The sequence below is a fragment of the Pelodiscus sinensis genome, chromosome 7 (genome assembly GCF_049634645.1).
Source record: "Pelodiscus sinensis isolate JC-2024 chromosome 7, ASM4963464v1, whole genome shotgun sequence".
In the NCBI taxonomy this organism is placed as follows: domain Eukaryota; kingdom Metazoa; phylum Chordata; order Testudines; family Trionychidae; genus Pelodiscus; species Pelodiscus sinensis.
The window spans coordinates 26320137-26338000 of record NC_134717.1 but is presented as its reverse complement, the minus strand read 5'-3'; the positions used below and the strand labels follow the sequence as shown (position 1 = coordinate 26338000).

Genomic DNA, 17864 nt, shown 5'->3' with positions numbered 1-17864 from the left:
AAAAATCATAGTACTTTACATTTAACCTAGGATAAACCAAATAAAATAAACTGAAGCTCTGCTCCTACCACTGGTATCAATCTTTAATCCTAACTAATCACCTAATCCGGGGTAGGGCTAAATATTTCAGGTTCATCTTCTCTATCACTTGTATCTACAAGTACAATTTTATTAGGTTGTAAGAAAAATATTCCTAGAAAATCCATCAGCTAATTTGTCTGAAAGCTCTCATACACAAAGAGGTATTCTTAACAGACAAAAATTTAGGTATGAACAAAAAAATCCCCAGACCTCCTGCCTCCTTGTATTGTGCCTTAGCCACATCATCCTCCAATCATTAGGAAAGATAACAGTCAGCTTGAGTGAAGTACCTATTGTCATAATATCAACATGCTGCACTGATCTGTTTAAATTTTGCCAGATTACCCCTCCAGTTTAAAATTCCTGATTTATAGGCAATGGGTTCATTTGCCTTAACAAAAACACCACACTAGGCTGAACTGTTTGTGCTATAACTGATTTAATTTAGATAGGGTGCCATATTCTGCCCTTCATACCCATGCACAACTTTCAACAATGTAAATGAGGGCAAAACTTGACCTGGTACGTTCTCAAATCAAATCACTTTTTTTCCCCAATACTTTGATTCTTTCTATGTTTGTCTAAAAATTGTTTTTTAAAGTTTCATAATCAAATAACTTCTTAGCAGACTTCAGATTTTTATGGCCCTTCTACACTGCACACACAATAGTGTTGAGAGATGCAGTTACAACACAATTGGCCTTAATTAGCATCCAGTTCTGAGTACCATCCAGTGGTGTATCCATATTTGGAAATGAGCAAAGCAACATTCAGACAGGTGTTCTATCAAATCCAGCGTGGCTAACAGAGATGGAATGGGATCAGAAGACAGGCCAAAGATGAGAGCTACACTTAGCGAGGGAAACCATACTTGAGAAATTCTCAGATGGGTGGACAAAATGAGTGTTCCGTTCCATATGTGGATGGTGGTACCATTGCCAAATCCACCTAGGGGCCCAGTGCAGTGCTCAGAAAGCCAGCTACACCCCAAATGCACAGAATTAACTGTGATTGGCTCCCCTTCCTCCCCCCGCCCATTTCATTCTGCCAATGGTATATAATGTTTGTGCTGAGATATTGACACCCATGTCATTCTACACCCTCACAGGTACAAATCTCTCTGCCCATCAGTGGGAGAGGAAGGAGCCAGTTAATGGGGAAAGGTGATAGAGCTCCAAGTCCTGTGCTCAGTATCTGAAGCACCAAAGGCTTGCAGGATCTCTTGGACCACATCATTCCAGGAGCGACGCCAGAGAGGCCCACTAGAGTGGGCCCTGACTTCAGGTGGGTGGGCACTGGTGGGGGCAGTAAGTCCCTGTGACCCAATTCCCCTCCCCAGCTGGAGGGCAGGCGACATGGTTGCAATTCAGCCCTTGCAATTCAACCCTGCTCCTTGGCTGGAGCACCGGGTACTGCGGAGTCAGCCCCTGCACCTGGCTAGCCGTGGGTGGGCCTGAGTGGACCATGGCACACTTTTCTCAGGAGAAAAATGGGGGGGGGGCATGGCCCACTCAGGCCCACCCACAGCTATGCCACTTCATCATCTCACATCCTCTTCCTTCTCCTCATCCAGTTGAGCCCTTCTGGGGATGTGGATGGAGAGTCCCTCAAGGCCACATTTCCACCTGCAAAAGATACAATGCACAGAGGTACTCTAGTGAGTGTGTTCACAAGATAAATGGAAACTGGGAACACTGAACAAACTCCCCTTGAGCCACACAAGTTGCGAGTACTTCATTCTCACTTCTCCTTGGGATCCATAGAGCATGGTGCCAGTCCCACAGTGCATATGGCTCAAGTAGCGACATTAATTCCCATTTAAAAAGTGAACTGGGTAAACACTACTTTTAACTGGTTAGCCCTGGAGAAGCCCCTGTTCATGATGTGGCAGGTCCGGCCAGGCTGGAGCAGCTCCCCACCCATGCTGTGATGCAGTGGGCCTGGCCAGGTAGGGCCTGCTGCAGTGGAGCCTGGGCAGAGGGCTGCTCCAGCTGGGCCTCTTGTTAACAGGTTACCCAGTAAGCATGCCAGTAACATCCTTTACATCCCTAGCTTGGTGGGGAGTGGGTAAATTGCAACTCTGGAGGAGGGTAGCTCACAGGCATGAGTATACGCAGATAGGACCACTGAACTGAAAGCTGGCATTTTCTTGGTGATTTTAGCTGATATCACACTTCTGAAGGTAACAGAGACTATAAGACAGGGCTGCTCAACACTCGGCCCACAGGTGGGAATCTTTGAACATGGCCTCCACTGGGAAAACACTCGAAAATGGCAAGGCCGCTCCCAGGCGGGGTGAGCACTGAAAGACGCAAGCAGACAGGCTGGTTGGAACAGACGGCGTTTGTTCCAGGGTGTCAGAGTTTCTAGCCCCCAGATAGGAGGTGCCAGGAGCACCAGGGCATTGTGGGAAGTGCTTTATACTCATGCCCATCAGTGTAAAATAAGCTATTTGTATATATTTTCATATATATTTGCACGTACATGCAACCACACTTAGGTTGTGGCCTTTGGCATGTGCTGTGAGTATCATTGTGGCCCCTGGGGCTTCCAAAGTTGAGTAGCCCTGCTGTAAAGGAACAGTTCCTATGCGCATTTGGCTACAGACCAGGTCTGCATGCTGCTAGCTTGTGTGCATCAATGGTGCCTGCTGAAGTAATTGCTTAGCGGTGTGGGGAAAAGTCCTACCATGGCAAAATAAATCAGACAGCACTCCCCAGAGACTCCCCAGATTGTATTCACTCTGTTGACTTGTCATGTTGTATGTGATTCCTACTGTCCTGTGCTGCTCTGTTGTAACCCTGTGTGTGCCTCGGTTTCCCAGTTTTAGGTTGGACATTAGGAAAAACTTCCTGTCAGGGTGGTTAAACACTGGAATAAGTTGCCCAGGGAGGTAGTGGAATTGCCATCTCTGGTGATATTTAAGAGCAGGTTAGACAGACATCTATCAGGGATGGTCTAGATGGTACTGGGTCCTGCCATGAGGGCAGGGGACTGGACTCAATGACCTCTCAAGGTCCCTTCCAGTTCTAGTGTTCTATGATTCCCTGGGCACTGCACTCATGCCTGGTTGGGGATGGGAGTTTTGGGTGTGACTCTTTCTGAGGAGGAGGCTGCCCCCATCTTAGCATGTACACAACAATAGCTCAAGCTCTCTTTTAACCTGAGCCTCAGGGGGAAGGGGAGAATCTAGGTGACACCTTGCTGAGACATCTGAACAAAGGAGGAGGTAGGGATGCCTGCAGGGCTGGGACCAATTGGGGAGTGGATGAGGGCTCTTGGCTGGTTCTCCTCTCCCCAGGATGGATTGTACTGCCTGCTTCTGGTTCCTGTGTTAATAACAAGTCTGTGCTACGCTGCATCCCTGTCAATGAATATACCTTCTGTTCTACTTGCTGCCTAAGAGTCACATCTGTCTGCAGATAGGGGTGCAGGACTCAGACACCCCACTCCTCTGTGACAAGAGTACCCTCAGGAAATGTTTGGGATTTCTAAGAAGGATTCACAGAACAGTCTGGTGCACATACACTGTTCTGCAGGACCTCCTTCGCCTAATCATGGGAAAGAGAATCGGATAGCAAATCTGCCTCTCTTGGTTATTTCACTAATAATATCAAAGTAAACTGCATACTTACCAGAGGTTCCTTCCTATGCAACAGGCTCTCCCATGCTGGACTGTAGGGACTGGCTCTTCTGCTCTAGAGTCAAGAATAGATCCTGGCTCACTGTGCCACTGGATCTCCTCATTGCCTGTTCCTCATACTTGTTTTCCTCCTTCTCTCCAATACCTTGTCTTTGCTGTTACTCTAGCTCCCCAGAACAGGGTTGATTGTGGTGGTGTTTCCACCAGGGAAGACACGTAGCTATTTATAAAAGCACTATGTCTGCAGCTCCCCAGCAACACAACCACTAGCCTCGCTTGCCTTCTGATATGCCTGCCACAGCTCCTTGGCTTTCACGTGGCACTTCCACATGTCCCTTTTGTAGCCTCTCTCCACCATGCCACGAGCGATATGCTTGCAGATATCTACCTTTCTATGGCTGGATCAAAGCTATGCCTGCATAGCCTCTTCTTCCCACAGACCCAGGAGATCCATCTGCACCTGCGTACTCCAGGCAGATGTGCATCTGCAGCATGAAGTCAGTATGGTCAGCTGGGCAATTGCTAAGTGAGCTCTCCACACCAAGCAAACAGGAAATTGAATTTCAAAAATTTGCAAGGCTTTACAAGTGGGAGGGCATAAGCATGTGTATCTGGCCATCAGGAAGCAGAGTTCAAAACAGTGACCAAAGCAGTCACTCATGGGCACTATGGCACACACTCCTGGAAGCCACTAACATCACTGTACAATGCTGTGTCTACACCGATACCGTGATGCCCTAAGTGCTACACCTCTCACATTGGCAGGAGCAACATTTTGATGTAGACATTGATAGACTTAAGTTAACAAACTGACTTGGGTCAGCCTAACTCCATAGTGTAGACCAAGCCTAATACCCACACACACACACACACTTGGGTTTAAATCCAAACTGAAAAGTGAAACTCAGACGAAACCACCAACTTGACCTAGTTTTAAGTAATAATAATACAAAAACCACGCCACAATATTCCACCTTCTTCCTTCCAAAGGCTCAACCCAAGTTCATCAGAAAGCCCACAAACTCGGGGAATTAAAACCTGAACCTAGCTCGGTTCCAAATTTTAGGCATAGCTTTAGTGTCAGCATTTCCATACCGAAGCAGAACAATGCCCATTATGATATGCAATGTTTTCAAGAGAAAAGAGTAACTAGTAAAAGGCATTTCAACTAGAAATATTCACAGCTATTTGTAATTTATATAGCTATGGGTATGTTCTAGCAAATTAAAGTTTTACCTTCTTAACTAATTTATTGCTATAGGACTGACTGATTTCCCCCCACCCCACCCATTATAGCTGGTTCCCACATATTAGAATACATTTCCACACACTGAAGTGTAAATCCTGCTATCCTTATTGCAAGAATGTAAAATGGATTACAAGGAACTTGGTTACACTTAGGCTGTGTCTACATTGGCCAGATTTTGTGCAAAAGCAACCACTTTTGCGCAAAATCTTGCTGCCCATCTACACTGGCCGCGAGTTCTTGCGCAAGAACTATGACGCTCCCGCTCGGGAAAAAGCCCTCTTGTGCAAGTGTTCTGTGCACTTGCGCAATAAACTGTGTTGGTTGTTTATTGGGAAGTACGGGGAGGAGAGGAGGGAAGGGATGGGAGGGAGATGTCAAGGGAGACTGAGGCGACCCTACTCTGGGGCCTGTGAGAACAGTTCCATGAAGGACTCCCGGATGCGCACCCCATTGTGGTGCACCTGGAGGATGGCAGCTGTGCGGGGCTGCTCGAAGGCCTGGCCCTCGCCTGCCATCCATGCTGGGAGGAATGCCTTCCGCCTCCTCTCCACAAGGTTGTGGAGCACACAGCATGCGGCCACTACCTCAGGGACATTCCGCTCACCCATCTCCAGACTGGTAAGCAAACACCGGAACAGGGCTTTCAGATGCCCGAAGACACACTCCACGTGTAGGGCCTTGGCACGTCCCCGACAGTAAAGTCCCACCGGGGGAAGAAAGTGCCTGTCTCCAGCCTTGCAAACATGCCGGAGTTCAGAATGCAGGCGTCATGTGCCCTGCCGGACCAGCCCGCATAAATTTCCAGGAAGCGGCCACGGTGGTCCACGAGGGCCTGGAGTACGATTGAGAAGTACCCCTTTCTGTTGATGAAATGGGCCACTTGATGGTCCGGGGCACGGACGGGGATGTGGGTTACATCCAGGGCTCCCCTGCAGTTGGGGAACCCGAGGGCAGTGAAGCCGGCCACCATAGCCTCCACATCACGCAGGCAGATGACTCTCGGGAGCAGGACATCATTGATGGCATGGACGACCTGCAGAAGGGTGCAGAGAAACACAGGGGAACACATCAGATAAGGCAGGGTGAGTGCGTGCTCCCTTGGCCCTCCCCCTCCGTGATGCCCTCCACACACACACACACACACACACACACACACACACACACACACACACACACCAGCCCCCTCCCCCCAGCAGGCCTGTGCAAGGGAGGGATGGTCCAAACCCCTGGGTGACCCAGCCTAGAGTCTTGCCTGCCCCTGGGCATGGAGTGCAACACCCTCCCCCCCCCCCCCCCCCCACTCCCCTTGGGACTTACCTGCGTAACGACGACACCGATGGTGGATCTGCCCACCCCAAACTGGTGTGCCACCGATCAGTAGCTGTCCCGGGTGGCCAGCTTCCATAACACGATGGTGACCCTCTTGTTGATGGGGATGGTGCCTACAGCCGGATGGTGGTTCTCTGGAGCGCAGGGGCGAGCCAGGCACACAGCTCCAGGAACGTCCGCTTTCGCATGCGAAAGTTCCGGAGCCAATTGCCGGTCGTCCCATTGCCCCAGGACCAGGCGGTCCCACCTGTCGGTACTGGTGTCCAGTCTCCAGAAGGCCCTCTCCACGGTGGGGTGGGGATGGCACAGGGACACCATAGCCTCCCTGGTGAGGGAGTCCAGAGCGACCTCTGCTTCGAGGTCCTTGAGGAGGAGTGCAGCAGCCTGAAGCAGCTGCTGCAGCCACTCCAACGTGGCCGGAAGGGGCAAGAGCATGCACAAGGCCACCCCTGGCTCCATGGCGCAAGAAAGGAGCGTAGGATGAAAAAAAAATCAGCCAAAGGCACTAAGGCACAAAGCAGTGGTGTCCAATAAGGCAAAGGGCACCCACCAATAGAACTGCTGCAGCTGTCAGTCCCTACAAGAGGTCCTAAAGCACGCAGCAGGAGAGAAACGGCTGTCCGGGGAGATCCCTTTAAGCATGTGTCTCAAAGGAGCTCCAGCCCCCACCCCCGGAATGGGCTGGTGCCCTTTTGCCCTTTTCAAAATGGTTCTGGGCTTCTGCTTTTGCGCACGAGCATCCCGCCAATGTAAACGTTCTTTTGCGCAAAAGCGCATCGCTCTGACGATGTTTCCCGGACCAATATAGATGAGCTTTTGCGCAAATACTTTAACACAAAAACTCTTGCGTTAAAAGTATTTGCGCAAGAGAGCGCCAGTGTAGACGTAGTCTTACTGTAAGAACTGCAGGAGTGGACCTTGAGTGGGACACTCCACAAATATTCCTAAATAAGTCAACAAATTGACATCAAAATTTAACATATATCATGTGTCCTGATTTTGAAACACACTTTGAAGACTGAGCAAGAAAAGAGCACAGGTATGGATAAAATTGAACTCTACTTTGGTTTCATTCAGGCATTCTGGACTTAGAATAAAGAACACTCTGATAAGCAATCATCTGCAAGCAAATACAAAGCCCAAAAGATTTTTACCTATTATGTAGATTGAATGGATCATTTATCAAGTAATAATAGAAAAAATGCAATCACACCTGCTGTACACAGCACAAGACCAGAGCTCAATCTTTGAGTAAAAGGATTGTTGGAAGTTTTTCCCATGAAAATGTTTATCTTCAGAACTGTAACTTTTAATATAAATAGCTTGGTTCTCTAAGTGTTGATGAAAATTTGGCCCTGCTGAGTTGGAAGTTTACAAATGCTGCCACTCAGATGTAGGTGTGTTCTGCCTGTCATACATACTCTTCAGCTACTCCAAACTGTCAAACATGCAACTAATCCCAAACCTAGAAGTAATTAACTTTAACTCACTTTACGAATACTGTAAAAGTGGTTTTTTTAATCAACAGAATCTAAGGTGTGAGTGTGGCATAAGGATAAAACATATTCCACAAGTGAGATTTAGTAAGCCATCAGCCAGGTACTATTTTATTTTTCTCATTTTACATGTGGTAGAAATGTAACCTTATTTCTGTATGTTGGAAGAGGGGATTTTCCCAAAAATATTTGTAAGGATATAATGGATTAGGGGTCAAGGCCCAAAGTTTTGGTCAAGATATAGTAATGGTTCAGATTCCAGAGAAAACAACAAAAATAACAGCAATAATAAGTAAATAAAAAGATTTTGGTGTCCATTCAAATCATCTGGCTGTCAGGATTTGGCCCATAGTCTGCCTATTGACAACCCCAGACCCAGAGACTTGAGCCCCAAGCATGGAGCCTGACCCTATGGTCCTAGATGCTATACAGTCATAAAACAAAAGGAAAGTCCCTGCCCCCAAAGAGACTACAATTATCTGTCTCTGTCTGTCTTTTCCCTCTTCTCTTTATACAGCATTTGCCTTTTCTTGCATAGCATCTACACTGGAGGACCAGTATTGTGTTGCTCCATGCAGAAAGGGGGGCAAAGCTTATTATTGTTTATACTACAGCAGTCTTAAATGTAAGACTGTAATCAAGGCCCCATGATTGTAGGCACCCTGCAAGCACGGCGGACGGAGGGAGCAACACATAGCCCCTGTCCCCAAGCAAAATGGCAGAATTAAGCTGGTGTGAACTGCAGGATGTGTATCATTTCCACTCTGCTGTGCCAGATAAAATGTCATCCTCTAGAATCACTGAGAGGACAGCACTGCCCTTCATTTCTGGATTGCCCCAGAGCAAAGCAATGAAAGAGGGAGAAGATGATAAATCAGAAATGAGATATTGCATGCCCTCACACAAAACTTACCACATTCAACAGAGGTATTACAGGCAAAGAGATGTGCTCTTCTACTGGCCCACACAGGAAAACAGCTGCCCAGACTGCTGCAACTCATGTGAAATTGATTAGGCAGTTCTGCCACACACCCATAGCAGAGAATTCTCTGCCCCCTCCTTGCCACCTGGAGCCACAACTTTTCCCCATTTCCTTGCACTCTTCCCCCAATTGGATCTTAAGTGGGGACAGCTGTCACACAGTCAATGGGGGACAGAAGTTAAGGGAAGCCCAGTACTATCCAGCACCCTCCCACCTATTCTAGATGTAGCTGCTAAGCTCTACCTCCTATGCTTACACTGCTTGTGAGCAGGGAGAGATGATGAAGCCAACATTTATGGCAGGTATAAAAATATGCTTATTAAATAATTTGCACAAAATGTCTGAAGCTACAGAAAGTCCATCTGCCTCTTGGTATTCCAGTCACATAATCTTGCCAAGTTCAAAGGTCCTACAGACAGCGGTAAGGTGCACAGTGCGCCAGGGGGCAGGGTTGCGCATGCGTCGCGCGCCCGCTGCCCAGGGCGCAGGAATGGCTCAAGTCGGCAAAGTCCTGGGAAAATAGATCCACTGGGTGGAGAAGATCACATTGCCACTAAAAGAGGTGACACTCTCTCCTGCAAAATCCCCAATGGTGCTGCTGGAGAAGTCTCATCTCCTACAATGCCTGTATCTAACAGCTGAAGCAGTTTACACCCCACATAATCCACAACTCATGGACTCTTTCCTCTCACCTCTCTTGCATCATCCAGCAGAGAATGGAGGCACAAAACACGCACCATCTGATGCCAACAGGGGGGTGGAAATCATCTGATATGCTCCAGCAAAAAACATACTGGATCCATCCCATATAAGCTGATCACAATATTTACTGGACTCCTCACAGTTAACATCTCATGCCGGGTTTCAAGCATGAGGGAGGTCCATTTCCTGGACACCACGATACAAATAAGTGACGGTCACATCAATACCACCCTATACCGAAAACCTACCGACCGCTATACTTACCTGCATGCCTCCAGTTTCCATCCCGGACACACCACACGATCCATTGTTTACAGCCAAGCACTGAGGTACAACCGCATATGCTCCAACCCCTCAGACAGAGACCTACACCTACAAGATCTTCAACAAGCATTCTGTAAACTGCGATACCCACACGAGGAAGTGAGGAGACAGATTGACAGAGCCAGACGTGTACCCAGAAGCCTCCTGCTACGGGACAAGCCCAAGAAAGAAACCAACAGAACACCACTGGCCATCACCTACAGTCCCCAGCTAAAACCTCTCCAACGCATCATCAGTGAACTTCAACCCATCCTGGACAATGATCCCTCGCTTTCACAGGCCTTGGGAGGTAGGCCGGTCCTTGCCCACAGACAACCCGCCAACCTGAAGCATATTCTCACCAGCAACTACACACCGCACCATAATAACTCGAACTCAGGAACCAATCCTTGCAACAAACCTCGGTGCCAACTCTGCCCACATATATACACCAGCAACACCATCACAGGACCTAACCAGATCAGCCATACTGTCACTGGTACATTCTCCTGCACATCCACCAACGTAATATATGCCATCATGTGCCAACAATGCCCCACTGCTATATACATCGGCCAAACAGGACAGTCCCTACGTAAAAGAATCAATGGACACAAATCTGATATTAGGAATGGCAACATACAAAAACCTGTAGGGGAACACTTCAATCTTCCTGGACACACAATTGCAGATCTAAAAGTAGCCATCCTGCAGCAAAAAAACTTCAGGACCAGACTTCAAAGAGAAACTGCTGAGCTACAGTTCATCTTTAAGTTTGACACAATCAACTCTGGATTAAACAAAGACTGTGAATGGCTTGCTAACTACAAAAGCAGCTTCTGTTCTCTTGGAATTCACACCTCCAGATCAGCTGCTAGAAGTGGGCCTCATCCTCCTTGATTGGATCACCTCATCATCTCCAGCCTGATCCTGGCCTGTATATTTATTCCTGTCTCTGGATATTTCCACTACATGCATCTGACGAAGTGGGTCTTTGCCCACGAAAGCTTATGCTCCTACACTTCAGTTAGTCTATAAGGTGCCACAGGACTCCTCGTCGCTTAAGCATGAGGGAGACAGCTCTGATAAAGCTGAGCTAATTCTAAGTGCCCTTTCATTCTCTGGTTTGGGAAGGATGTCATTAAAGAACTGGCTGCCAAAGAGAACACTGAAATTGTGGTTCTGGGAAATCTAACTCACTTCAAGTGACCAAATAATGAGGCGGGGGAGAGGGAATGACTCCTGTGAATACAACTGATAGCAAAGCTAACTGGGATAATAAACTAATTGGGATAATAAACTGGAAGAGCAAACAGACCCCAAACATGAAGCAATGGCCTCTTCACCATGGCCAAATGGGACAACTCACTTACCAGACTGTAAAATGAACATCTACAATTACATCTGGATGCCTTTACTTGAACTGCATTTGAAGTAACTTTGTGCTGCCTGTCAGATGCCCAAAGTGGCTTGACTGTTTGGATAGGGTGACTAGCCAGAGATCAGGCATCCTCAGTTTTCTGGTCTAAACAGTGTTTTCATATACATTCAAAGGCTTTCTTTACCTGCTGGCAGGATTTTAATAACAAGTTTTATTCTTGGGTGTTTTTCTTTGTTTGCTTTTCTTTATTTTAAAATATAATGCGTTTTTTATAAAGCCCAGGAAATCAGTTAATGATATACTATCACATTGCTAACATTACTATGACCAAGTAAAGCACTATCAAGTTGAAAGGATTTATAAATGTAACAATAGGTACAAATGTCTCGAAAATAGGAGAGCTGGTTTACACTTTTAATTTAAAGCATTTAATAATGAACACCTGATGCTCTTCAAATTTTCATTCTCAATCTTGTTTCTGTCTCTTTTTTCCAGGAGATTTAGATCTGATCTCTCTCTCTCTCTCTCTCTGAAATAAGTGCCCTCTTCCTTTCCATGTATTATATGATACTACCCTGGCTATAAAAAGAATGGTAAACTGTACATAGCAGACAAATAGAGCTAGTCTGTTAGTAACGGAGTGTACGGTTATACTTGATGCCCATATAGGTCAATGGAGTTACTATAGAGAACTTTCTGGGTGTCTGGCTGTTGAGTCTTGCCCACATGCTCAGGGTTTAGCTGATCGCCATATTTGGGGTCAGGAAGGAATTTTCCTCCAGGGTAGATTGGCAGAGACCCTGGAGGTTTTTTGCCTTCTTCTGTAGCATGGGGCACAGATCACAGCTGGAGGATTCTCTGCATCTTGGGGCTTTCAAAGTATTTGAAGGCTTCAATATCTGAGACATAGGTGAGAGGATTATTCTAAGAGGGGTGGGTGAGATTCTGTGGCCTGCACTGTGCAGGGGGTCAGACTAGATGATCATAATGGTCCCTTCTGACCTTAAAGTCTATGAGTCATATGGCTTGAATCCACTGAAAAGCATTAGGTCAAAGGCCAAGTGATTTCAACAATCCCAGAAGTAAAGGGACCATACACAACTGAACTGTTTGACACAGTACATCTTCTGGGAATTACTTTGTCACAGTATTTACAACAACCTGTCAACCAGAGAGGCACAGTGTGATTGTTAAATCACAAGTGTTAAAAGCAAAGGTCTATGTACTTCTATTTCCTGATCTGACATTCATTCACTCTGACCATGGGGAAACCACTGCACTCGTACCTCAGTTTACCAAGCTATAAAACAGAAATAAATGCACACTCCACCCCAAGGGAGGAGGCAGGAGATGAGAAAGGTGGTGAGCTTTAAATAGACGTTACAGAGCATTTGGCAGTCCTAGACTGAAAGGGGCGACAGTGCTCAGACACAAAGGCATGAGTGAAAAGGGCTGTTCTGCTTCATGGAAAGCTTCCCTGGCGAGTCAGACTGCTCCTGTCATAAGTCCACGTGAAACACAAATACAGTGACGACCGACTCGCAGGGTGTGAAGTTCTTTGACTGCAGCGATTGGCTGAGCTCACAACCCGCAAGCCCGGGGCATCTCGCCGCTGTTGCTAGGCCAGCCGAGAGTCCCAGCTCGCACCCAGCGCTGCGCCTGGGTCAGCAGAAAGCTCCGGCGCCTTCCCCGGGCGCCTGCCGGGAGAGGCGCTGAGGGGGCCCAGCGGGGCGCGCACGTGGACCCCTGCCCGCTCGGGACCAAAAGCCTCGGCAGCGGCAGGGCAGAGCCGTGTGGGCTCGTACCCAGCTCCCGCCGCCGGGCGATGCGAGACCGTCTGTCCCATCCAGGCACCAGCTCTCCGCGCCCCTCCCCACAGCGGCGCCGCGTCCCAGCCCCGAGCACTCACCCGTCAGCTGCAGGGAGCCTCCCCGGCTTTCCAAGCCCCTTTCCCCGGGGGCCTGGGAGCGAGTCCGGCAGCTGGGCAGAGCGCACTCCAAGCCGGCCAGGCAGCGTCCCCCAGCGCCGCGCGCGCCCCGGACCCCAGCGCCTGCAGCCGCGCCCCGCAAAGCGCCTCACCTGCGCGGCGGCTCCGGCGGGCGGGGCCGGCTCCCAGCGAGGGGCGGAGCAGGGAGGGCTCCAGACCAGGCGCGCCTGCCGCTAAATCCCGGCCGACTGAGACTCGGCGCTCAGCGAATTGGGCAGCGCAGCCCAGCCCAGCCCAGCCCAGCGCAGCCTTCTCCTCCCAGCTCGGGCAGCGGCCGTGAACCGCTTGGGCGGCTGGCGGGGCCGCGGCAGACGCATGGCCCAGAGACCAGGTGCCTGCGGGGCGCTTCGCTCCGCACCGAGCTGCCGTGACAGTGCAGGGCCCCGGGGGACGCGAACGAGGGCCGAAGGCGCCCTGCTCTGCTGCCTGCAGAAGGAACCAGCCAGCTGCTGCCCAGGTCTCAGTGCCTAGGGGCGGGCAGCACTCCGAGCTGGTGGGACAGGGGCGAGCGCTACATGCTTCATTGGCATTAATGGAGAAGGTGCAAGGGCCGGGCTGGAGGTTGGGTGCAGAACAGAGCTGGGGTAAGAGACTGGGGTTCAGGAAGGAACCATGGGTGCGGGACAAGGGTGTTAAATACCCGTTAATTTACTAGTGGAATAATCAAGAGAATCTTTGACTCCATGAGGAGGCGATAGGCACTTCCCCATTACTCCTTTGAAACGCACAAAAGCCTCTGGGGGGCTTTTGTATATTTCAAAGAAGGAATGCCAAACTCAAGGTGTAGCCTGGGACCAGCAGGAAGTCTCAGTGATTCTGAGTCCAGGTAGGCACTTCTGCTTTGAAACACAGGGGCTAGTCTAGACTGGCATGACTTTCCGCAAATGCTTTTCATGGAAAAGTTTTCCATGAAAAGCATTTGCTTCTAGATTGGTAGGAGGCTTTTCCACAAAAGCACTTTTTGCAGAAAAGCATCCATGCCAATCTAGACTCGCTTTTGTGCAAAAAAAGCCCCGATCGCCATTTTCGCGATCTGGGCTTTTTTGCGCAAAACAAATCTGAGCTGTCCACACTGGCCCTTTTGTGCAGAAGTTTTGCGCAAAAGGACTTTTGCCCGAACGGGAGCAGCATAATATTTCCGCAAGAAGCACTGATTTCTTACAGTAGGAAGTCAGTGTTCTTGCGGAAATTCAAGCGGCCAGTATAGACAGCTGGCAAGTTTTTCCACAAAAGCAAACTTGCCAGTCTAGACACAGCCAGGGGCTCTTATGCATTTCAAAATGGAAGTGTCCACATGGGGCCTGGAGTCAGTGAGAGATTGTCTGTTGCTGACCCCCATGCTCTATGCGGTGCTGCTGCTCTGAAATGCTGGGAAGAGCCAGGGTCAGCTTGGGACTCCCCACTTGATCCCGGGCTCCATGTGGCATTTCCAAGGAACCCGAGATCAGCTGGAGACTCCCCAGCTGACTCTGGGTTCTGCAGAAATGCCACATGGAGCCTGGGGTCACCTAGGGAGTCCCAGCTGACCCCAGGCTCCACGTGGCACTGCCACTTTGAAATGCTGCCACAGCGTTTCAAAGGGGCAACTCCACACAGAGCCCGGGGTCAGCTCTAGGTGGCACTGCTGCTATGAAACACCACAGTGGCACAGAACTTCGGATCAGCTGTGCGGCGCTGCCCCTTTGAAAGGCTGTCACCACATTTAGAAGCAGCATCCCTTACTGGGCTCAGTGCAGCATCACTGTTTTGAAGTGCTCCCTCACCCCCCCCCCCTTTGCTGTGTTTGTCTGGTCTGTCTGATAGAGACTGCAAAGGGGGGGGCGGGAAGCAACTAGTCAACTAGATTATCCGATAAGCATTTGCTTATCAGATAGTTTACTAGTCCTTAACATCCTTAGTGTGGGAGGGAGTTTCTGTGAAGGAGGCAGTTGGAACTGGGGGCACCAGACTCAGTTGCAGGTTGTTTGGGTTGGGACCTAGGGCAGGAGGGGGTTGTGACCTGGGGGGCAGGCTCTGGGAAGAGGGATGGGTGCAGGATGGGGACAGAGGCTTTGGGTTATGTGAGGTGGAGAGGCTGGAGTGCAGAGACATGCTCTGGCAGGGAGCCTTACATGACTCCTGGCCAGCAGCCCAGCACTTTGAGGCAGCCTCTCTGCCTGCCCAGAATGCACCACCTATGTGCTTGTGTGAGTATGTAGGAGCCTGAGGGAAGTGATGCTTAGGGTACTGCTTGTTATTTGAACAAGCAGCTCCTATTGGCCAGAAGCAGGACAGTCGGGTTGTGCTGGGGACAGGGGAAGCTCATGAAGCTTCCCCCCTCCCGTCTGGGCTCACAGATGAGAAACAAACATGGCCCAGTTGCTGCTTTTCTGAGCAGTGTGTGGGTGGGGCAAGGCAAGCAGGGAGCCTGCCTGGGGCTTCCCACTGCATCCATGAGCTGGATCCGGTGGCTTGGCAGGCCAGATCTTGCCCAGGCTTGTCCTAATGGAAGGAGGTTCTGAAAAGGAGAGCTGGGAAAGGGGCAAGCCTAAGATCTAGGCACAGCCCCCTAGTTATGGCACCCCTGTGAAGGCTTCCTCTTGTTTCACAGCCAAGACCTAGTACAAGAGCCCTGAAAGCCTCACTGAACTAACTGAAGGACCATTATGGGAGACTGAAGCAAAGATACAAGCAAGTCAGGGTACACAAAAGGGAGTATAGAATACAAGAACTGGAAGGGACTTGTAGAGATCATCAAGTCTAGTCCCCTGCCCTCACAGCCAGACCAAGCATTGTCTAGATAAGGGATGGGTAATGATTTTTGATGGGGGGAACCACTCCAAGATTTTGGAAAGTGGTTGAGGGCCACACTCTTCCATGGTATTAGAGGAGGTGCAGGGTCAGGGATGGAGGTTGGGTGCAGAGGAAGCTTGGGGTAAGCGATTGGGGTGCATGAAGGAGAATGGAGTCTGGGAGGGAATTGGGTGAAGGAGGCAGTTGTGACGTAGGGCAGGAGACTGGGGTGCAGTGTTTGGGGATGTGACATACGGTTGAAGGGGATTGTGATCCTGGGCAGGTGATTAAGGTGCCAGATGTGGGAGGGGCTCTGGGTGCATGTGTAATAGCGGGGCAGAATTGGGAGGCAAAAGGTTGGGGAAGGAAGGGTTCGAGGAGCAGAGGCAGGTTCTAGCCAGGAGACCTACCACCCAGCAGCCAAATCTGCCTTCCGGCCAAGCTAAAAGCTTGCAGAGCTTAAAATGTTTCTGCCTGCTCAGCTATGTGTTTGAGTGAGTAGGAGAGTTTGCTTCATGGTTGCCTGTTGTTCAAACAGGCAGCTCGCAGTGGCTGGTTCCCATCCAGAAACTGGCCAATGAGATTGTGCGGGGGGGGGGGGGAGGGCAGGAGTAGCATCTGAATCTTCCTCCCTCCCCTCCTGACTCAAAGAGAAAGTGCCCCACAACTGCATGTTTGAGCGGCATGTGGGGCAAGCAGGGGAGCCTGCCTGGCAATCCGGTGGCTTAGCAGGCAAGATGGTATGTTGCCAAGGCCTGGTCTAGATCATCCCTGATCGATGTCTATTCAGCCTGCTCTTAAATATCTCCAGTGATGGAAATTCCACAACCTCCCTATGCAATTTATTCTAGTGTTTAACCACCCTGACGGGAAGTTTTTCCTAGTGTTGCTGGCACACAGTGCCCGAGGGGGGCAACAGCTGGGTTCATTGCCCGGTGTGCCCGCTCAAATAGGTGCCAGGAGACTAGACATCTCAGATCAAGCACACCAACGTAAGCAGTTTTCCCTCCTTATATACCCAGGTTGTTTACTTGCAGGAAAATAGTGAACTGTAGCAAGTTTCCCACGCTGGGACATGCTGCCTCCTCCTCCCCTCTACAGAGACATCTGAATTCTTCTTCTATACCATCTACTTCTAAACCATCTACTTCAAGACAGACTCAAGAAAACCAAAAATAGAACACCACTTGTCATCACCTACAACCCCCCACTTAAACCTGTCCAACACATTATCAATAAACTACAGCCTATACTGGAACAGGATACCATACTCCAAGAGGCTCTGGGAGACAGACCCATAGTCTCCTATAGACAACCACCTAACCTCAAGATGATTCTTACCAACAACCACAGGACATACCACACTAATACCAACCCTGGTACCTTCCCTTGCAACAAACCCCGTTGCCAGCTTTGTCCACATATTCATTCTGCTGATACCATTATTGGACCTAACCAAGTGAGTTATAAGATCAAGAACACACATTCCTGCACATCCAGAAATATAATTTATGCTATTGTGCCGAAAGTGTCCGTCTGCTATGTACATTGGACAAACATCTCAGACACTTCGCCAAAGGATTAATGCCCACAAAACAGATATCAGACAAGATCACAAAGAAAAAACAGTTTCTTGCCATTTTAACCAGAAAGGACACTCTCTCAATGACTTAACCACCTGCATTCTGCTACAAAGACCTTTTACATCTGCACTTGAAAGGGAATCCTCTGAACTGTCATTCATGTTAAAATTCGACACTCTCCGAGAAGGAATGAACAAACACTCAAACTATCTTACCCATTACCAAGATAGCTTCCCCAATTATCACCTCTAATACCATTAGCTCACAAACATCCCACTCTCCCCACCTCTAATATCAATTCACAGACACTTACCTTCCTTCCTCCCCCCCCCCCCCCCCCCGCATCTCCCTCCTGT

General features: G+C 49.3%; 1 protein-coding gene across 6 annotated transcripts in view; it reads right to left on the bottom strand.

The window, feature by feature from the left end:
• The window catches only part of LYPD6B (LY6/PLAUR domain containing 6B), a 129346-nt gene extending 115675 nt beyond the window's left edge, over positions 1–13671 (bottom strand). For 4 of the 6 annotated variants that reach the window (XM_075933351.1, XM_075933352.1, XM_075933355.1 and 1 more), the window contains exon 1: positions 13076–13668. The gene's annotated coding sequence lies outside the window, so the exon portion shown is untranslated. Of the gene's footprint in view, positions 1–13075 lie in introns of all 6 variants that reach the window. The other 2 variants (XM_075933356.1, XM_075933354.1) reach the window with 2 other exon arrangements.
• Between the last annotated feature and the right edge of the window lie 4193 nt (positions 13672–17864).